The sequence below is a fragment of the Solanum verrucosum genome, unplaced genomic scaffold, assembly GCF_900185275.1.
Source record: "Solanum verrucosum unplaced genomic scaffold, falcon-dt-bn FXZP01000075.1, whole genome shotgun sequence".
NCBI classification, from domain to species: domain Eukaryota; kingdom Viridiplantae; phylum Streptophyta; class Magnoliopsida; order Solanales; family Solanaceae; genus Solanum; species Solanum verrucosum.
The window spans coordinates 294,199-316,698 of record NW_026020211.1 but is presented as its reverse complement, the minus strand read 5'-3'; the positions used below and the strand labels follow the sequence as shown (position 1 = coordinate 316,698).

Genomic DNA, 22,500 nt, shown 5'->3' with positions numbered 1-22,500 from the left:
ATCATTGCAATACTTGTTCGAGATTTAGTCGATGTAACTGGACAACAGCTAATTGCTTGAGTTTTAGCTGATACATTTAATTGTTCAAGCTTTAAGCTTGATTTGATATCTATCCGTGTGAACTATACCCAGATAAAAAATTATTGAGAGAACATGCTCTTCTTATCTTAAAATTCCATAGCTCAACACAATATTCACTATATTTGGAAATCTATTCATTAAAACAAAGTAAGAGCATTCACTAAACCAAGACAGTAACAAGTACAACATAAGCAAGTTTCAGAATCTGTAGGATGTCATAGAGCTCCATCTTTGTCGTGCTCTTCAGTATTTCACCTCATTGCTTTAGAAGTTTTTGAAGACATAAGCAATCGTTGAAACCTTGATTTTTAAGAAAAATACCTTAGGACCTTGGCTGTAATATTTTTAGTATTATTTTTTCATTTAGAAGCCCCACAAATTTTGTACTCAATTTAGTGTGCTCTATTGATTTTTTTGTCTCTTGAAATTCCATAGCTCAACACATTCTTTAATATATTTGAAAATCAATTCATTAAAACAATGTAAGAGTTCCAGAGATCACTGGAATCTCGGTACGACCCAGAAATTTAGAACAATTTGCAGCTCCGCACAGGCAACAAACAATTGTACTCTAGTATCACTCAAAATTATAGTTACACGCTAACTCCATTCCAATAGATATATCTTTCTTTACAAAATCATCTTTCTTTATACGCTAATGACATCTAATTTTTATGATCTTATTTCTCAAATGACTAACCTAATTAAGTAATTGAATATGCTTCATACATTGCCTCCATCCAAGAGAAGAGAGAAGTAGAGTTTAAGGACTTCAAACATATAAGCTACATGAGAAGTTTCTATTATATTGTTGTTGAGTTTCTCACTATGGTCATGATCAAGCTGACAACAAACACACAACTAAATAAAATAAATCACAACTTAAGAAAATACCTCAAGTTTTATTTTACGAGTTTTGTTATTATGTTGACAACATCAGTTGTGCCTCTATATGGATGTGTTCTCTTCTTTTATCATTTCTTTTCTCTTTCTGCTAGGTGTGTGGTTGTATAATCATTCTACGCTTATTTGCTTAATTCACCGGCGTTCCAAGCTTTGGTTTGCCCAGGTAAGATGTCATATTATTTCAGAGAAAGTCAAATGTTTTATGGTTATTTTCTAATGTAAGGAATTGTCAACTGCAATTTTCATTTTTGAGTAAATATCGAATGCACAAACATAATACATATAACTTAACGAGTTGTTCGCTTTCTTCTTTCGATAATTAAAGAAGACGACCAACATGCTTTTGCTACATGAACACTCCATCTTCAGGGGCATTCACTAGAGGAGCATATCATTTAAAGGGAAGCATGCAAGAATATGTGACATATTTGACACTATCAATAAGCACAACAACGAATATCCGAGAGGTGGACTTTGGACCTATGATTCCATTACCATCAACCAGAACAGATACTACCATGGAAGAAAGTGACTTGTTCTTGCTGAAGTTCTCTTGCTTTCCATTTGTTCCTGTGAGAGGGTCTAGAAAGGGAAACTTGAGGGCCATTGAGGATCCTTCTATTTCTGAGGAGGTGTGTGCCATTCTGCCTTTCTTCCATAGATATATCTCTAGCAGAAGATGACTCATCAAACTGGAACACTTCTGTACACATGCCTGAACTCAACAAATTAAAGGTCCTGTCCAAATGAACACAAAAATAAATTAAAACACTGGAAAGCAGAAGGCTATGACTCAAAGCAATTAAAAGTGCCTAAATTCTCAAAGCAATCACTAGAGCAGTCATATCACAAAGATAAGAATTAATAGTTAGTCTAGATTGAACAACACTTACCGGCAAGACCTTTAAGGTACCACTCCTGCATAGTTGACTTTACATTCCCTTTCTCCTCAGATCCAAGAATGTTTTGTCCCATTGCAGGACTTCAATAAAGGCGAGGATGGATTCCTAGGATAGCAGGGGCTAAATCACCGGGAACTGCGAGGCCTGCCTCCCTATTTTTCTTATCAGCACTTCTATGAAATGCCATGGCTTTCTCACTTGCCAATACAGATTGAATCATCAAGTTCCTTGGGACATACAGAGAGACGGCCAGAGGATCACTACCATTGCCCACATGGACAAACTCATCTGCTGCCTTATTGGTATTTTTCTGATTGATTTCACCCTGAGCTCCCCGACCATAATGGGAGCTATGTATTTTCCACCGTATTTCCCAGAATAACCTGTCTCATTCACAGGCCCGTCAATAGTCAAAACTCTTCCATGATTTTTTACATAAAATCCACTCACAAAAGACTCTCCACTCATAGATGGTTCCCTAATACCTCCATATCTCAGTTTCAATAAAGGAACCAACCCACCAAAGAGCATCATGAAAAACAACACACCAAGGAAGCTAACACTAGCAACCTTCTTTGTTTTCACCTCACTCTTCTTTTTCTCCACTTTCTGGCTACTTTTTGGCGCGGGTGCTAGTGCCTGTGATTTCAACTTTGGAATGGGAACCAATGGCACTTGATATCCTTGTCGGTTCATCATATAAGATGGTGTATATGACATCCATGGAGGAGGATAGGGATAAATCCCGGGGGGTGGCGGCACTTGAATAGGTACACTTGTACCTCTAAGTTGTGCCTTTAGAGTTACATTTTCCGCCATTGCATAAGATAAATTTGCATTCAAATGTTGAATTGTTGAATGACATATTCTAAATTTATTCTCTAACTCATTAGCATAATGCTTTTTTCTTTGCCTTGACAAGTGAGCACTTTCCCTGTTCCTAATTTTCTAGCCATCACCTTTTCGTCCTCATCATTGTTAGCATTGTCACTCAAGGAAAATATAGTGGATTTTTGGTGTTTGCTTACATCATTCGAGTTTTCACAACTCATTTTCCTTTTCAACAAAAAACTACATTTACTTATATTAGCATTGACACCCTTGAATTTGAGTTTATGTTCTACAACTCCACCTTTTACTGAATTATTTCCTAAATTTAGGGGAAAATGTACCGATTTGTTCAAAACTGGAGCTTCCCCGAGATAATCTCCTGAGGTCGAATTGAATATTCTAGAAGCATCATCAGAACTCCCCAGCAGTTGACTCTCAGGTTGACCAAAACTATGAGGGTTCATCTGACTCAAGTCCAAACCCAACTTCGACCCGAGATAGTCTGGCATACAACTAAGGTTTTGAAATGCATCATCATTGGTAGGGTTTGGAAACATTTCATTGAATGATTCATCAAGAATGATGTCATCGCTCTTGAAATTGACATTCTGAAATTCCATAGGGAAATCTTCGACATTATCTTGGTATGTTGCGGTCATGTGTAGGGCGTAAAAAGTACGATCAAGAGGTTTAACTGCAAGACAGTCGAACACCCCGATGAAGTTCGCTTCTTTCGACAGTGGTGGATCGGCCATACTAAAGTTTTTCAGCAATTGATAAGAGATTTCGGGAGAGACAGGGTACGAATAGAGAGGAAACTTAGAGTTACTTTTCTTTTATAGTTTTATTTTTTGCCGGTGTTAAGATTGATCCATTAGATTTTGTTAATATCATATCTATGAAATAAAAATTTAAAATCTTGAAGTTTCAAAAATAATTTTGTAAGATTGTTTTAGTTGGTAATGTGTATCATATCATCATATAATAATAATAATAATAATAATAATAATAATATATAATTAAAAGTGGGAAGCTTCAAAATGTAAAGTTGGATTACCATTTTACCCTTTCACTAAATCGAATTTACCTTTCAATTAATAATAATATTTCATATTCCATTAATTTGAAATATAAGGCATGAATCAATACTTGACCACATACATTCTCACTTACAACAAGTATTCAACCATTCAATAATGAGTTGAAATTGCTTTTAAAATCAAGTACATTAAATAGTACTAATTTATTTCAGCAAATTTCTTCACTTTTCTACAAAGAATTTGTAGAATTTGAAGGTTACGTTAGCATTGAATAATTCAATGTTGACTAATTGTGTTAGTATTAGAAACTAGAAAGAAGTAAGGTCTTAGTTCAACGGCAGTTCTTTTCATTCATTATACAGATTTCAAAAAGCGCACACACACACATATCTACATAAGTTTTTCCAAAGTAAGTAGAGGACCATACATATCCAACCACTATTGACTTTATTACCAAACATATTCCATAAAACAAGGACTAACTTTCCTTTATATACTAAACATAATATTTAAAAAGAACCATTAAACAAAAAACCATCTAGAAATATCTCATTTTGTAACACTCCTCCTTGAGATTTTTCTTGGACACTCCCAACTTTGCCCTTAGAACTTCAAATTTCCCTTTAGGAAGAGCCTTGGTCATGATGTCCGCAATCTGTTGATCTAAGCTACAATGAACAAGTTGAACTTCGCCATCCTTCTTTGCTTGCCTGATAGCGTGAAACTTCACATTTATATGCTTGCTACGACCATGTTGCACTGGATTTTTGGCCATAGATACTGCTGACTTGTTGCCAACCTTAATGGCAGTAGCTTCAATGTCATTTTGCTCCCGATCACATAGAATCTTTCTTAACCATAGAGCCTGATTAGTTGCACCAGCAGCGGCAATTTATTCTGCTTCTGCAGAAGATTGAGCTACCACCTCTTGCTTCTTTGAATTCCATGAGAACGTGCCTAAATCATATAATCAACACTTCATATCCAATCACTATCTGAATAACCCATCAGTTGCCCTTGCTCTTTCCTTTTAAACCAAATACCATAATCAGCAGTTCCTTTGATATATCTCAACGTTCGGTTAGCAACACCAAGATGAACTTGACTTGGATCTTGCATAAACCTCGACAGTAGACTTGTCGCGAACATGAGATCGGGTCTTGTTGCTGTCAAATAATGCAAACTACCAATCAGACTTCTATAAACTGTTGGATCAGCCCTGTCACCTCCTTCAAACTTCAAAATCTTTTCATTGTGAACCAGTGGGGTCAGTACAGGCTTGCACCTCTCCATCTTGAACATTTTAAGTATATCCCATGCATATTTTCTCTGAGAAATGAAGATTCCATCAGTAGCTTGATGAATCTCCATTCCCAAAAGTAACTCATTTCACCCAAATCTGACATTTCAAACTTGGTCTCCATTTCTTGCATGAACTGATTCACCATAGCTTCATTGCTTCCTGTTACCAGAAGATCATCAACATAGAGTGATACCACAAACACATCCAAATGATACAACTTACTGTACCATATAAAGTGGTTTCATTTTCACATATAAAGTGGCTTCATTTTCACTTTTCTTGAAGCCACAATGAATGAGATGATCATCAATCTTACTGTACCATGCTCGAGGAGCCTACTTTAATCCATACAATGCTTTATGAAGTCGGTAGACTTTATCCCACAACAGTCCATTCAAGAATGTCAATTTCACATCCAAATGATACAACTTCCAATTTGACTGAGTTGCCAAAGCAAATAGCAGCCTTATTGTATCATGTCATGCAATAGGTGCAAACGTGTCTCCATAATCCAGACCTTCAGCTTGTGCGTAACCTTTCACAACAAGCCTTTATTTGTATTTATAAACTGAGCTATTTGGATTAAATTTGGTTCTATAAACCCACTTCACCCCGATCACATTTCTGTTTTTGGGTTTATCAACCAACTTCCAAGTATCATTCTTTTCTATCATACCAATCTACTCCTTCATAGCTTCAATCCAAACTTCATGTCTTAATGCTTCTTGATAACTATTTGGTTCCGAGATTGCAACATTGCATCTTTCATATATCTCGGAAAGGGACATTGTCTTCAAAATTGGCGAATCAAGTGAGGATTCTACGTCTGATTCTTCATCTTCTTCCAGAGTTTTAGATCCAAACTGCATTATCTTTCTCAATTTGCTCCTTATCCCAGTTCCAATAAGCATTCTCATCCACGACTACATCTCTTCGGATTGAAATAATTTTTGTTTGCAAGTTGAAACTCTATAACCCTTGGCTTATGATGAATAACCAATAAAGATCCCTGACTTCACGTATTAGGACACTACTTCGGTTCAAGTGCCAATAATCGTGTGTAGTGATACAACCCAACCAAGGGTTGGGATCCTTCCCACAGGGAGTGATTTTGAGAATTAATAGAAAAGTAAACTAAAGTTCTAATCAATCATAGCTGTAAATATTAAATAATAAAAACATACTAAATCTAAGGGGTGACACAAGCGTCAATTATCAATAGGGGTTTGTATTAGCTAATTAACAAAAACGACAAAAATATTGGGAAACGAGATTCTTGGGATATGATAGGAATATGGGATTAAAGACACTATCGGGTAGATGCTACTGATAGTACATCGCTGAATATTTGTAACTAGGCTAGACTTTAGTAGGAGTAAATTCTCTCTCGAGCAACTTACCCTGAATCAACTCAGTTTCTCTCGAACACCGAGTTGCCGCATTTAAGCATAGCCTCCGCCGTAGCCCATTCACTCTCTCGAGCTGAAAGTGTGGGCAAAGCCTAGGATTCACTCTCTCTAGCTGAACCCACGATGACCCAATAACCACCGGCTATTGATTTAGTAGTCTTAGTTTTAAAACCTCTCACTCGAGCAAGCCAAAAAAGTAAGATGAAATCGTATTTGCAACTACAATCTCATTAAGTTCAAACACAACTACTAAAAGAAATCACATTTAAACAGCGAATATACCAACAATAAGCAACACCCAACAGTAAATTTAACCCATATTCACAAAATTACACCCCAAGAATTGGGGTTTTAGCAAACATAGAAAAAAGGGAAGAAAATGATACCGAATCGAAATGACATCAACTGGGTATGATTTATATTTACTTTAAACGAGTCTAGGATGAAGAATTTCCAACACCCACTTCTAATTTCTAGGAATTGGAAGTCTTCAAGCCTGCAAGCTCTATGTCTCCAAAAAACTCTAAGAACTAAAACTGGATATATTCTAAGTCTAAAATTTCTCTCTAAAGTCTGATACTAAGCTAACAATTTAAACAAGTATTTATAGTGTTCAAAAATTTGAAGGACCATTCGACGCAGTTAGTCGGGATCTCTAACACACTCGACGATTTGCCCTTTGGTCTGGTTCATCACTTTTCTGCTTTTGCCTTCAGTATTATCACGTTTTGACACACCATTATCAAAGATTCTCAAGCTCACTATACTTGCTTCAAATGGAAGTTCGATTTCAACTAAGGTATTCAAATGCCCTCACACAAAGAATGATTCTATATTCACACACAATGGTTCAATCATTTAAAGTTCTAAAATCAAATACAACGCTCACTCTCACAAAGAAGAACACAATGAATACTTTCACCCATAGGTTTGCCCGTATTTTCTAATCAACAATTGTTTTAGCTCACTCAAGATAAAAAAAAAGGTCTTTCCAAGGTTTGTAATGGGGCTGATTGCAAAGGTATAGTTATTTAGACTTAGTGACTTTCATCCTCGTGAAATGTGGTGCTTTCAACACTCCCTTTCCTCTTTTTTCATCATTTTCTTTAGTGCTCATAACTCATCCCATTATTCACTTCCATGGATTGTTCGGAACCCCATTCCTTTTTGCATTCTCATAACGTAATTCAATGACTTTTTCTTTTTCTTTTTCATTCTTTTCTTCTTTTTTTTTTGTATGGAGGGATTCCATTTTTCTCAACACCATGGGTAAGGGGACTTTTCTTGCACTTCTTGACTTGCCTTTTCTTTTCACCACACCCCCAACTTAGGATTTTGGCCTAAGTTGGCTATTCAATCAACCATAAATCAAGAGGATTATAGGTAGTGGATTTAAGAAACGTCATGTTTTCATCAAGTTTCTTTCAAAGAAAGGTAAGGCTCAATGGGTGTTCAAAAGAGGTTCACACACTCACAAGGTAGGCCACAAAAGAGGTATATGTCAAATTGACTCACACTCTTCGAAGTTGCCTAAGATCATATCAAGAGATAGCCTTACTTAGTCGACCGGACTAACGGGGAAATTTCTACGTGTTATCATGCATGGTTAACAGTAAGCTCATCACACAAGGCATCAACACCAAAGTCAAATAAGACTCCACACTTTCGCTAGTGTGCAACGATCATCACAAGAGACTCGATTTGATAATTGGCTAGTCACAACGAGATGCAAAGAGTTCACATATTATCTATGCAACTTCATTTGGCCTCATTGTAGACGTACATTCATGTTTGTTCAATTATAAGCACTATTCAAGTTATCGGTATTGATCAAAACCAATACTCAAATTTTCAAGAGAACAGCCACATTCAACACAGAAGGGGTGGCAATAATTTGCTAAAAAATTTTGGAAGGGTCAAAAATTATTTTCAATTTAAAATCAAGGAGCCAGAAACTCAAACATCCATGAAAAGTAGTGTCAACACAATTTAAGCTAAAAACCCAATATATAAACAAAACAAGAGTCGTAATCAGCACACAAAGGTGGGCCTCACCCCACCACAAACAAAAACCATTTGTCCTCAAATGCAAATAGGAATTATCCAACAGTGAAGTAAAGCAAAACAAAGAAGGAGGCAAAGAGGGGGGGGGGGTGGTCTTTTCTACATAGTTGCTCTGTCTGTCTAGGCATCAGTGCCTGATGCCTCACTCTGAACCTAGGCATTAGTGCCCGAGGTCAACTCAGGAGGAACAGCAGTGTCAGATTCACCAAGTTCTGCTGAGTGTGAGTTTTCCAAAAAGACATGCACCGCTCTGCAGACTCCCTGGGCCCACGAAGGAATATTAGGGTCTAGGGTAATGGTCTTCCTAGCAGAAGTGGGCCTCTTGCCCTTTCCTTTCCCAATGGTTGTGGGTGGTATCGTAGATTTTCCTTTCGACTTAGCTGCATCATCATTTATCGCAATCCCTTGGGACTTCTCTTGGGCTGGTGTTATTCTTTCAGCAGATTTTGATTTAGTCATGTCTGCAAAACCTCGAAGAGAAGTTAGAAAAACATAAACAAAAACACAATAGAATAATTTTAGACATACTCGCCAAACCAGAGGGCGAATCGCTGAATTTCTTGGGTGAGCTAGATCAAGCTTGCCGAAGGAATTAGCTTTAAAACTACAGCAAGTAGGCGATGGGTGAACCACTCAGCGTGTCGCCGGTAGCTTTCGGTGAACAAGGACAGGCCCGCCGAAAGTTTCAGTGCATAAAGGTTCAGGGGTGCAGACAAAGGGAGAAAGAAAAGCCTTTCAGCGAGTCATCGAGTACTTTTGGCGATATCAAGCTTCTCGCCGAAGGTTACAGAATGAATCATCAAATAAAACATGAAATCAAGGGCGAGATGGGGACATTAGGCGAACCGCCGAGTGGTTCGGCGATCTCGACCCAGCTCGCCAAATGGCTCAACGTGTCTATTTTCAACCCAACTTCTCGAATCTAACCCCGCAATCCCCGAAAACAAAATCAAAGCATGCACTAGTACAATTAAGGTAGGACCCATAGCACCCAAACAAAACCCTTTGAATTTTAATCCAATTTAAGGCATACAATTACGAGAATTCAATAGTCATAATACTCGAGCAAGATTATCAAATTAAATCATGCATGTAAACAATCTAATCCTATCAGGCAGGATCAAAACACTTCAAGAAAATCAGGCTAATGCAAATGAGCATAATTTTTGATAAAATAAACTCAGGGCATAGAAAACTAACCTTTGGGGATGATAAAAAGAAGATTGAAATGCTAGGCGGCAATGTAATCCAATTCCGAGCACAAAGAAACACTAAAAATACTCTAAAAATGCAAAAATATGGGAACTAGCGTGCGGATGTCAGTTTGGGAAGATAAAAAGTGAGGGAAAGTGAATGAGTTTGAAACTTTAAACATTTGGCCTACAAAATTGACTAGTTTTCGCCCATTCGGCGATATTAGTCGAGCTCACCTATCTTCTCGGTGATTCACCAAGTGTTCATTTACCTTGCCAAATTTTACAAAACCTCCAGTGAGTGTGGGGGTCCCAACGGCGGTCTCCGTTGAGATCGCCGACCATGTCGGTGATTCGCCAATAATTTCCTAGGCTCGCCAAGTTTTACAGACTCCAATTTGAAAATGTCTTGAGTCCAATGGTGGATTAGGTCGGGTACGCCGACCTCTTTGGCGATGCACTGAATGGGCCTTGTCACTCACCAACCTACAATTTATAAACACTCTCCACTCTTTAACCTACACAAATAGCACACCATTATTGTAAAACTAAAATAAAGCCATAACGGGTCTTGGGTTGCATCCCAAGCAGCGCCTTAGTTAACTTCGTGGCACAACGCAAGTTAACACCTAATCCTCTTCTTCGGAGTCGACCATGGTGTCATTAGGCGACTCAACGTTGCTCTGTGAAAAGAGACATCCTATCAGTTGGTTTATCTAGGCATCATGTAGCTGATTAATCATGGAATTGGAAATTGTTGTCTGATTCAGCATTTCGATGTTCTCTTTTATCTCTTTCAACACCTTATCTTGTTCTTCGACCTTGTGTTGAATGAGTTAAAGGACTTCTTCATTTTACCCATTTTCCTATTTCTTTCCTTTTTCACACTTGTGAAGGGGAAAGTGTTTGTCCTTTTTTGTGGACTACTCTTCCAATTCCGTGACTTTCTTGGTTAAGAAATTCAGCTGAGTTAACATTGTAGCCCACTCTTGTTTTCTCTTTGTTTCCTCGTTGGTCTTAACCATGCTGTCGAGGAGTTTGGCTATTGTTTCATAGGGTTGTTGTAGAAAGCAACCCTCGAAAAGTTGGTTAGCGGTACTTCTATTTTTGGGTCCAAGACCCCTATAGAAGCACTCTAGTAGCACTTTATCAGACATCCCATGATTTGGGCATAGGTGTAGCAGTGCCTGGAATTTCAGCCACATCACTTGGATGGTTTCACCCCCTACTTTCTTGAATATCAGGAGATTGTCCCTAAGGTTAAACAATTCTAGAAGAGGTTGATCCATTTGATACCCATAGCTTTAATTCTCACTCATTTTTCCTGAAATAGTCACACAAACAAACAAAACAAAACTAAAAATTAAGTAAGTAAACTACAACTAACAAGAACAAAAGTCCTACTTAACTACAAATTCTCAACTAACACCACTCTCCGACAGCGGCGCCATTTTGACTTCACGTATGAGGACACTACTTCGGTTCAAGTGCCAACGATCGCGTGTAGTGATATAACCCAACCAAGGGTTGGGATCGTTCCCATAGGGAGTGGTTTCTAGAATTAATAGAAAAGTAAAATCAAGTTCTAATCAATCATAGTTGTAAATATTAACGAGTAAAAACATACTAAATCTAAGGGGTAATGCAAGCATCAATTATCAATGGAGGTTTGTATTAGCTAATTAACAAAAATGAAAAAATATAAGGAAATGAGATAGGGAGCCGGGATTCTTGGGATGTGAAAGGAATATGGGATAAAAGACATTATCAGGTAGATGCTATTGATAGTACATCGCTGAATATTTGTAACTAAGCTAGAATTTAGTGGGGTAAATTCTCTCTCAAGAAACTTACCCCGAATCAACTCAATTTCTCTCAAACACCGAGTTGCTGCATTTAAGCACAGCCTCTGCCTTAGCCCATTCACTCTCTCGAGCTGAAAGTATGGGAGAAGGCCTAGGATTCAATCTCTCGAGTTGAACCCACGATGACCCAATAACCACCGGCTATCAATTTAGTAGTCTTAGTTTTAAAACCTCTCTCTCTCGCAAGCCAAAAACACTAAGATGAAATTGTATTTGCAACTACAATCTCATTAAGTTCAAACACAACTACTAAACGAAATCACATTTAAACAACGAATATACAAACAATAAGCAACACCGAACAGTAAATTTAACCCATATTCACAAAATCACACCCCAAGAATTGAGGTTTTAGCTAGACATAGGAAAAGGGAAGAAAATGATACCGAATCGAGATGACATCAACTGGGTATGATTTATATTCACTTTAAACGAGTCTAGGATGAAGAATTTCCAATACCCACTTCCAATTTCTAGGAATTGGAAGTCTTCAAGCCTTCTTGCTCAATGTCTCCAAAAAACTCTAAGAACTAAAACTGAAAATATTCTAAGTATCCAAAATAAAATTTCTCTCTAAAGTCTGATATTAAGCTAACAATTTAAACAAGTATTTATAGTGTTTGAAAATTTGTGCTACGAAGGACCATTCGGTGTAGTTAGTCAGGATCGCCGACACACTCGGCGATCCGCCCTTTGGTCTGGTTTATCGCCTTTCTGCTTTTTCCTTCAGCATTCTCGCATTTTGAGACATTGGGCGATAGAGTGTTGTTTCGTGGAACTGCTCGGCAACGCGCCGATTGCTTCTTTCATCGCAGACTTGACCTTCTCCTTCAGCGCTCAGCAAACTGGATCATTCGACGGGGTTTAGGACCTTTCAGTGACTCACCTAATAGTTTAGGTGATCCTCAAGAAGTCTTTTCTCCGTTCTTTTAGTCGCTTTGTTCCTTTTTGCTTGGTATCGTCCAAGCTTTGTCTCTCAATCCAAATACCTGTAACTTAAGGGTTTACATCAGTTATTGAGACAAAATATGCATTTGAGGACATTAATTCTATTAAAATATAGCCCTAAAGGAGTCCAAATTATGGACTCATCAATCTCCAATTCACCTTTTGGTTCAAGTTTGCTTATTTTGACAGAAGGAACATGAGAATAGCATATCGAACAAAAAACTTTTAGATGCTTGGCAAATGGTTGTATTCCACTCCATGCTTCAATAGGAGTCTTTTCATCCACATCTTTTGTTGGCAGCCTGTTTAACAAATACACTGAAGTATGAATAGCTTTGCCCAAAAGCTTTGTGGCAGTTTCTTTTCCAACAACAAACATCTATCCATTTCAACTACTGTTCTGTTCTTCCTCTCCGAGACTCCATTTTGTTCGGGTGAATAACTTACTGTCAACTTGTGATCAATCCCCATATCTTCACAATACTTATTGAACTCATTTGAAGTGTATTCACCATCATTGTCCGACCTCAAAGCCTTTCGCTTACAACCACTCTACCTTTCTGCAAATGCTCTAAATTTCTTGAAAACCGAAAATACTTGAGACTTGTTACTCAGAAAATACACCTAAGTCATCCTTGTTAAGTCATCAATAAAGAGCACAAAATATTTATTGTGCCCCAAATATGATGTCTGCATAGGTCCACACACATCAGTATGAACTAGTTCAAGTTTTTTAGTTGCCTTCCAGGTAGCATTTTTAGGAAATGATTTCCTGTGTACCTTACCCATCTGACATGACTCACAAACTTCTTTAGACAGTGAAATTTCAGGTAAATCCTTAGTCAAGCCCTTTTCATACATAGACTTTAAAGTAGCATAGTTAAACTGACCATATCTTTTGTGCCACACCATGACTCATCGTTACGTGCAAAATTTGCACTATCAAACCTCCCATCTAAAGGAAAAGTTTTATCCACCATTTTTACTTTAACAATCAAACTATCTTCGAAGTCAAAAATCAAACAATGTTTGTCCTTAAAAAATAAGGAATAGCCAACATAAAACACATCATGTATAAACTTTGTACCTTATGTAGTCAGAAAGGAAAAATGAACCCTTTCCATGTGCATCAACCATTTCACCATTTCCCATCTTAACTTTAGCTTTGAATGACTTTTCAAGTGTGTGAAACAAGAGCTCATTGTGTGACATATGACTCGTACATCCACTATCTATGAACCATGAGGATTTGTTGGCTGTGTTTTCTACATGAGAAGCCATAAACAAGATTTCTTCTTCCTTTTTGGACTTTTCAACAAAATTTTCCTGCTACACATGGTTTTGTTGTGGATGATTCTGCCTGGCCCTGCAATTTTTCTCAATATGACCCATCTTTCTACAAAATCTACACTAAATCGATGGCTTTCCTTTGAACCAACAGTCTTTTTCTTGATGATTGGTTCTTTTACAGTGGATGCAAGGTGGAAACTTCCCTTTCTTTGAAGATTCCTTCCATGGTTTTCCCTTTGCTCCTTTATCTCCTTCCATCCTTCTATTGTCCTTCATAGGTTGTTTGCCTTTATGTTGTGCCTGAAATGCCACTTGTGCTACTTCTTCATCTCTTATACTTGATCTTTGTTCTTGGGCTTGCAAGTTGCTGATCAGTTCCGGCACAGATAAAGTCTTCAAATCACAAGATTCTTCTATTGCTGAAATCTTGGACTCGAGCCTTGCTGGTAAGCTTATCATCATCTTCTCAACCACCTTTGAATCTGGAAAGGCTTCAGCAAAACAACCTTACTTTGTTAACAATTTTGACAAGTTTGGCAGAATACTCTTTCATAGTATCTCCTTCTTTCATCCTTAACATCTCAAATTCTCGTTTGAGAGTTAAGAGTTTGATAGTCTTCACTCTGTCACTTCCATCGAAATCCTTTTTTAGCTTCTCCCATACTTCTTTAGGTGTTTCACAAGCCATTATTCTTGTGAAAATCACATCTGAAAGTGCTGAATGAAGACATGTGAGAGCCTTGGGTTTCCTTGACTTCGCATCTTCATAAATCTTCATTTGTGCAACTGTTGGATTTGGTCCAAGTGGAAGAGGATCATCTTCACTTTCAATTATTTCCCATAGACTACGAGCTTTGAGATAATCCTTCATCTTTATCACCCATATGTGATAATTTTCTCCTGTAAACATAGGATTGCCTGCACCCAAGAAGCCATTGGATGCCATGTTATTGCTGCTCAACTCTCACCTTAGAAGGAGAAAAAACCTTAGTCTTCTTGCCTTCACAGATCCCTCAAGAAGAAGGGCTCTAGATACCACTGTTAGTAGTAGAAACTGGAAAGAAGAAAGGACTTAGTGCAACAACAGTTCTTTTCATTCATTATACAGATTTCAAAAGGCATACACACACATATATCTGCATAAGCTTTTCCAAAGTAAGTAGAGGACCATACATATCCAACCACTATTGACTTTCTTACAAAATATATTTCATAAAACAAGGACTACCTTTCCTTTACATACTAAACATAATATTTAAAAAGAACCATTAAACAAAAACCATCTAGAAATATCTCATTTTCTAACAAATTGATCTAATTAACACATGAGAATGATGCTAAAGAATCCACAGGAGTCATCAAATATTATATTAGTCACTTTACTTAATTTTTTGTTGTCTCTTGTGATAATTTGAACTCTAAAACTTCCTGCATGTTAACAAGTATTCTCTAGGAATCAACTTGCAAATTTACAAGTATTACGTATTTCTTTCTCGATATTAGCTAAGTCTTTTTCAAAATTTATGGCTATTGAAATTTCTTTTAGTTCATTAAAGGGTTGATCTTATTTAGATAAAAGGAGAATAAAATTTATCTTTTCATTTTCATTTTGTTGGAAATATTTGTTATTACTCAATAGTTCAGTTTTATCAGATTGATAGATTCTTTTGGACTTTCATATTCTTTATTAAGAAAAGTCTAAGCTATTGGTATTTCAACATTTCATATCCTTATTTATGATTAAAACATGACTAAGCCTAAGAAAATTTGTTTAATGATCAATAGTCTTGTTGAGCTTTGTTTAATGACAAGAAACAGGAAAAAGTTAATTACATCCTTGAGAGAAAATTTAAGGAGTATGGAGAAGACGAAACGAATAATCAACATAGAGTTTATTAGTCATTTTTTTACAAGACGATAAGCAATTGATCTTGAAAAAAAAAACAATTAGTTGAAATTGTTCCGACACATTATATTTTTTAACGCTAATTTTTTTGAATGAGTAATATAATGTTATTTTTTTAAAATCAGATTACATTAGTGCAAACATTTTTACAATAATCTAAATTATGACTTTCACATTTTTCTTGGAGATATCATTTTTATTCCGAGAACGGAAGATGTTCCTCTACCTTAATTATGTATGCAATTTTTAGATATATCATATTAGCTTATTTTAAAAAAATTGAATAATTTACACTAAATGTATTGGTTCATCCAACTACGTTGAGAATGATTCATGTAGAAAAGACATGTACATAAGTCTTAAGAAATAAAATTAATACTTATGACAAACATTATTATATCTCTTGGCCCATTTTGGAGACCTCGCAATGTGTGAGAGCACGACATATGGCTTACCCACTTGTCATTGGTTTGACACTGGGCAACATGTTTCTCACTTTATACCGTTCATGTTCAGGCTTAAGAAGTATGGTGATTATATGCAACGGAATTTGATAAGAATGGTTATCGTTCTATTATTGGGGCTCAAGGTAGCAATATCTTGGGAAGGGGCTCAAGTTGTTATAGCTGCGGGGATGACTCAAAAATAGCCTGGGAAGGGGCATCTCACAATTGGCTGCTCGACATGTTGGCACACTTCATCCTAGCTATGGAATCAGGCAATTCAAATATGGACCCAGTGTACGACACAATGTCCAATGAAGCTTGCAAGGTATTCAATGCTACGTCAACATTGTTACTGGTCGGGGTGCTCGTTGAAACACCCAAAGAAAAGGGAATTGTTCAGAAATTCCACTTTAAGGACAAACCCTGTTTACTGATTTCTTTTGGTGGTCCAGAATCTATAGTGTCGGCTCCATGTTTCACACGTGCCCTACCAGTGAGGCATTTTGATGCCAACTCTTTTTATAGTATCTTGTCTAGACAGATTAGAGGAATTTGACAACATGTATGTTGATATAATTTTCATGAAGCCTACAATACTTGAGGATCTTTATAGTTTTGCTTCTCATCCCTTTCTTCTACTTGTGTTCTTCAATTTCCATTTTAGTTCTTAATTACGAGTTAGTGAAATAGATTTGTCGATTGTTTGAATTTGAATTGTGTTGGTCTTGTTATTGGGTTTGTTACAGATGCACTATCTTCTATGGCAGGAAAAACAAAGCTCACTTTGACAAATTATTGAAGAAAGTTGGAAAAAGACTACAAACATGGGAGAATAAGTTATTATATTTTGGTGGTTGATATATTGTCATTCAGAATGTCCTTCAATCTATGCCAGTATATCTATTGTTTGCTACTAATCCTCCGGCATGTGTTATTAATACTACAAATTTTTTGCTATGTTTTTTTGGGGTAATACTACAGGTTCTAAGAATATACACTGGGTGGCTTGGGACACACTGTGTCTGACAAAGGAGGAGGGATGCGTGGGTTTCAGATTTCTACATGAGGTCTCCGAGGCTTTATTTGTCAAATTATGGTGGAACTTTAGGACGGCTACAAATAGTCTATGGAGTACTTTTATGTGGAAAAAGAAAAAGTATTGTAACAACTTACTTTTAGAACAACTTATTTCAAATGACTTTTTAGAAAAGTGTTTTTGAAAAAGATAAATTGTGTTTGACTAATTCATTTGTGTTTTTCATAAGCAAATTATGTTTGACTGATCTTTTTTAAAAAATGCTTTTGAGAATCAAATTACAGAAAAAAGACAACTATTAATATACTTGTAATATAAAATTATTTTATAGAGAGAAACTATTTTAAATATCTATTATAAAAAAAATAATTAAATTTTTATTTTTATTAAATTAAAATGTATATGTTTTAATTTTTCAATAAATATTAAACTTTTATTGGGAGGCTGAAATCTTTAATTGTTATTTTTTTTTCTTTTTTATAATCTTGTAAAAATATTGTTGGTATATTTTTCTAATTCTGCAAAATAATACGTAAAATATTATATAATATATAAAATAATAATATATAAACGTAAAATAAATTATAAAATTTGCTTAAAAATTTAAGGAGTATGGAGAAGACGAAAAGAATAATCACCATAGAGTTTATTAGTCATTTTTTTACAAGACGATAAGCAATTGATCTTGAAAAAAAACAATTAGTCACGTGGGCAATGGTAGTGATTATCTGGCAGCCTCTTTGTACGTACCGAGTAATGACAAACTTGTCAATATTCACGGGAACTCGATAACTCAGTCTGTATTTGAAAGTGAGAAAGCCATGGCATCTCATGGAAGTGCTCATAAGAGAAATGGAGAGGCAGGAATTGCTAACTACATTAGTCATGTTTGAGTAAATCTTTTAAAAATGACTAGTCATTTTCTCTATGCCTCTATATTTCACACTTAGAATGTCATAATCTATACTTCAATGACTAGTATGGATGATCTTTTTAGAGGCTTGATGATCTTTATTCATCCAATATTAATGCACATTTTAATTGTTAAACTGATATCTTGTTAAATTACATACAAATAAAATTTATATTTTATCTGAAATACAATTATGATTATTTTTTTTTGTTTTTTTACTAACGTATTTTTAGCTCCTACATTAACTGTGGAAAATAAAAGAATATCTTGATCGTAATGGAAAATGTTAGAATTAAGAAAATGGATGTCTTTTGACATACTTAGTAAAGAATACTGGAAAGGAAGAGAATTTCAGCGGGAACAAGTCACCTTCTTCCCTGGTAGTATCTATTCAGGTTGATCCAAGAGGGACACGTGATGCTAATGGTGATGGCATTGTTAGTATTCAAAACTTTAGAGAAAAAGATAAGGCTCAGCAGAAGCTTTTGTCATTCATATGACATATTACAAAAGGCATACACACATATCGAACCACTAGTCTATGTTCTAGACATATTCCATAAAATAAGGACTACCTTTCCTTTACAAACTAAACATAATATTTAAAAAGAACCATTAAACAAAAGAGTATCTAGAAATATTTCATTTTCTAACACTCCTCCTTGAGATTTTTCTTGGATACTCCCAACGTAGCCCTTAGAACTTCAAAATTTTCCTAGGAAGAGCCTTGGTCATTATGTTTGGAAACTATTGATATAAGTTGCAATGAACAAGTGTAACTTTCCCATCCTTCCCTGCTTGCCTGTTAGCATGAAACTTCACTTTTATATTGCTGAGTTGTTGTCAACCTTAATGTAGTAGATTCAATAAGATTTTTCTTCAGATCACTCAGAAACTTTCTTATCCATAGAACTTGATTAGTTGCACCAGCAACGGCAATGTATTCTGCTTTTGCAGAAGATTGAGCAACCAATTCTTTCTTCTTTGAATTCCATTAGAACATGCCTAAACCAAGTGTAAAAGCATATCCAGATTTGATTTTCATATCATCAACGCTTCCTACCCAATCACTATCTGAATAACCCATCAATTTCCCTTGTTGTTCCTTTTTAAACCAAATACCATAATCAGCAGTTCCTTTGTCTCAACGTTGTTTAGCAACACCAAAATGATTTTGAATTGGATCGAGGATAAACCTCAGTAGAAGTCTTGCTGCGAACATGAGATCAGGTCTTGTTACTATCAAATACGACAAACTACCAATTAGACTTCTATAAATTGTTGGATCAGCCCTACACTCCTTTAAACTTTGAAATCTTTCCATTGTGAACTAGTGGGTTTGGTACATGCTTGGACCCTTTAAGAATATCCCCTACATATTTTCTCTGAGAAATGAAGATTCCATAAATGAAGAAACCTTACCTCTTATTCAAGAACCAGGTTCTTGTTAGTTTGCCTAAATAAAGACAACACAATAAGACAGTGATTTTATCATGGAAACTTTCCTCCCTCAAGGAAGGGAAAAATCACACCACAACTTTCTTTACCTTCAAGAACAATTCAAGATTACAACTCAATATTCAAAGGGACTAACTCTAGTACCTTTACTCTTCAACGATTAACTATAATCAAAGACTCTACTCTCCAAGAAGTCAAACACACTTCTTGTTACAATTTTCTCAAATTCTCTCTCAAATCTATTCTCAAAGAGGTCAAACCCACTTCTTGTTATAATTCTCTCAAACTCTCTCTTTCTCTCTAAGAACTCAATTAATAACTACTGATTCAAGATGAACCAATGCAACACTATATTTAAGAAAGAAATCCTAACTCTAATACTTCTTTCTTTCACTTTCTCGATCTTCTAAATAACTCAGCCTCCACTGGAATGACTTTCTGAGATTTGATATTGCAAAGACGACTTCTTTCTCTGGCCTTGTCTTTTTATAGAGGTTGATTGGTAATCGATTTCTACAAGGAAAGGAATTGGTCATCCTCGAAAACTAATCCTTTTCCCTATAGAACTTGTTTGCCTTCTTCCTTTTCCACCTACGACTCTTCTTATTTTTTTATATTTCTTATTAATCTTGGATTGCTGTTTTGGACACACTTTTCCTACTTTATATCTAAATAGGTGAAATCTTCCCAGCTCTTTATAATAAAATCTGGTATGTGTTATTTGAACCTGGTTCATCTAGTCATCATCAAAAGTAATTTGTAATTTGAGAAGAAATTCATCAATAAGTATCTTGATGAATCTCCATTCCTACAAACTAACTCATTCACCCAAATAGGACATTTCAAATTTGATCTCCATTTCTTGCTTGACTTTATTCACCATAGCATCATTGCTTCCCATTAACATAAGATCATCAACATAGAGTGACACCACAAGAACATCTCCTCCTTTAGCCTTCTTTACATATAAAGTGGTCATTTTCACTTCTTTTGAAGCAATAATAAATGAGATGAGCATCAATCTTACTGTACTAAGCTCGAGGAGCTTACTTAAATCCATATAATTCCTTATGAAGCTTGTACACTTAATCCTCCATTCCTGGAACATAAAAGCCTTCTGGTTGGTCGACATTAATCTCCTCCTCCAACTGTCCGCTTAAGAATGCCAATTTCACATCCAAAAGATACAACTTCCAATTTGATTGAGCTGCCAAAGCAAATAACATTATTGTATCATGTCGTGCAACATGTGCAAATGTGTCTCCGTAATCCATACCTCAATTTGCTCGTAACCTTTCAAAACAAGCCTTGCTTTGTATTTTTAAGCTGAGCTATCTAGATTAAATTTGGTTCTATAATCACAATTCACCCTATTACATTTCTGTTAGGAAATTATGATTTATCTAGAAACTCCTAGATTGTAGATATTTAGTAGTAGACAAGACTTTTGATTTAAAATGAGTGGTGATTAGTTGGCCTCATACATGCATAGTTTAGTGTGAGATATTTTGCTTTACGTGATTATAATTCTCTCACTTATATATATACTAGTCTCAAGGAATGTGCGTTGCACGTTTGTCCCTTATCATTTTTATAAAATTTTGTTTTATTTAAAAAAAAAGTTCAACTATAATATAGAAAATGTTGAAATCAACAATATTAATTGTACCTTTTATATTTTATTCATTAAATAATAAAACACACACATTGCATTGTCCATCAAACAATAAATATATGAAGTTAGTTAAGATAATATAGTATCTAATGGTCTGAATATGTCGATGAATTTCCTACTTGAAAAATTAATAAATACATTTAAAAACCTTTGATGAAATTAGCAAACACATGATGAAGAAATAAATATATTTTTGTAAAACCTGCAAATAAAGCACAATAAATATATATTTATCTTAGCCCCAACATTCAAAGATAGGATAACTTATTTAAATTTTGAATATTTACGTATACCAAATTTGATTTAATTCTAGTAATTGATGAAATAACAAATATAAAAATATTTTTCAAAATTTGTGCTTAATAAATTACATTGCTCTTTTAATGATACTATTATTTTAAATGAAAAAAAGAAAGATTTTGATGAACATTAATCTCGCTGGTCAATAATTTCCAATACCACGTTGGCCATACATATATAATTTTTTTTTGGTTTCTCACCCGATATCTGGAGCCCACATTGGAGCTCCAACTAAATCCGGATCGCGCTCTACAGGGCCCATTCAGAGGTGGCGCTCCCAACATGATTTTCTTCATACCCAGGGCTTGAACCCGAAACCTCTAGTTAAGGGTGAAACACTCTCACCAGTACACCACAATCCATGTTGGTACATATATCATTTTTTGACCAGTACCTACAATGCAATTGGGTCAAACATATATATATATATATATATATATATATATATATGGAACAAAAATGGCTGGAAGATAGGGAAAAGATCACTTATTATATACTTTATACAGTATTGTAACATAAAGAATAGGAAAGGTTGTGGGAGAAAATTATTAATGCAGAAAAATATTAACATTAATCAACAATAAATAAGGAAATTATAGTTAGAAACGTTTTCGATTGTAATTAAGGAGATTATGAATGACCATATTCAACCTTAATATATTGAATTTAGAGTGAAGCATTAAAGTGTTGTTGGAATGAGTTTAGCGGACAGAAGTTAAGAGGACCAACAATTATAGCTCATTAAGAAATATAAAATGGTAAGTTCTATCATCTATTTATGCATTTGGTCTGATTAAGATGTCATTATTTATTTAATTATAAACTATAAAAGTTAGTGAAGGGTACTTTCGTAATCCAACTTTAGATTTATAACCTTCCCACTTTTAGTATAATATAAATATAAATATAAATATAAATAATATATAATATAATA

General features: G+C 35.4%; 1 pseudogene; it reads right to left on the bottom strand.

Moving 5' to 3' along the window:
• Window positions 1–1,378: 1,378 nt before the first annotated feature.
• LOC125830534 (bZIP transcription factor 17-like) lies at window positions 1,379–3,475 on the bottom strand (annotated as a pseudogene).
• Between the last annotated feature and the right edge of the window lie 19,025 nt (window positions 3,476–22,500).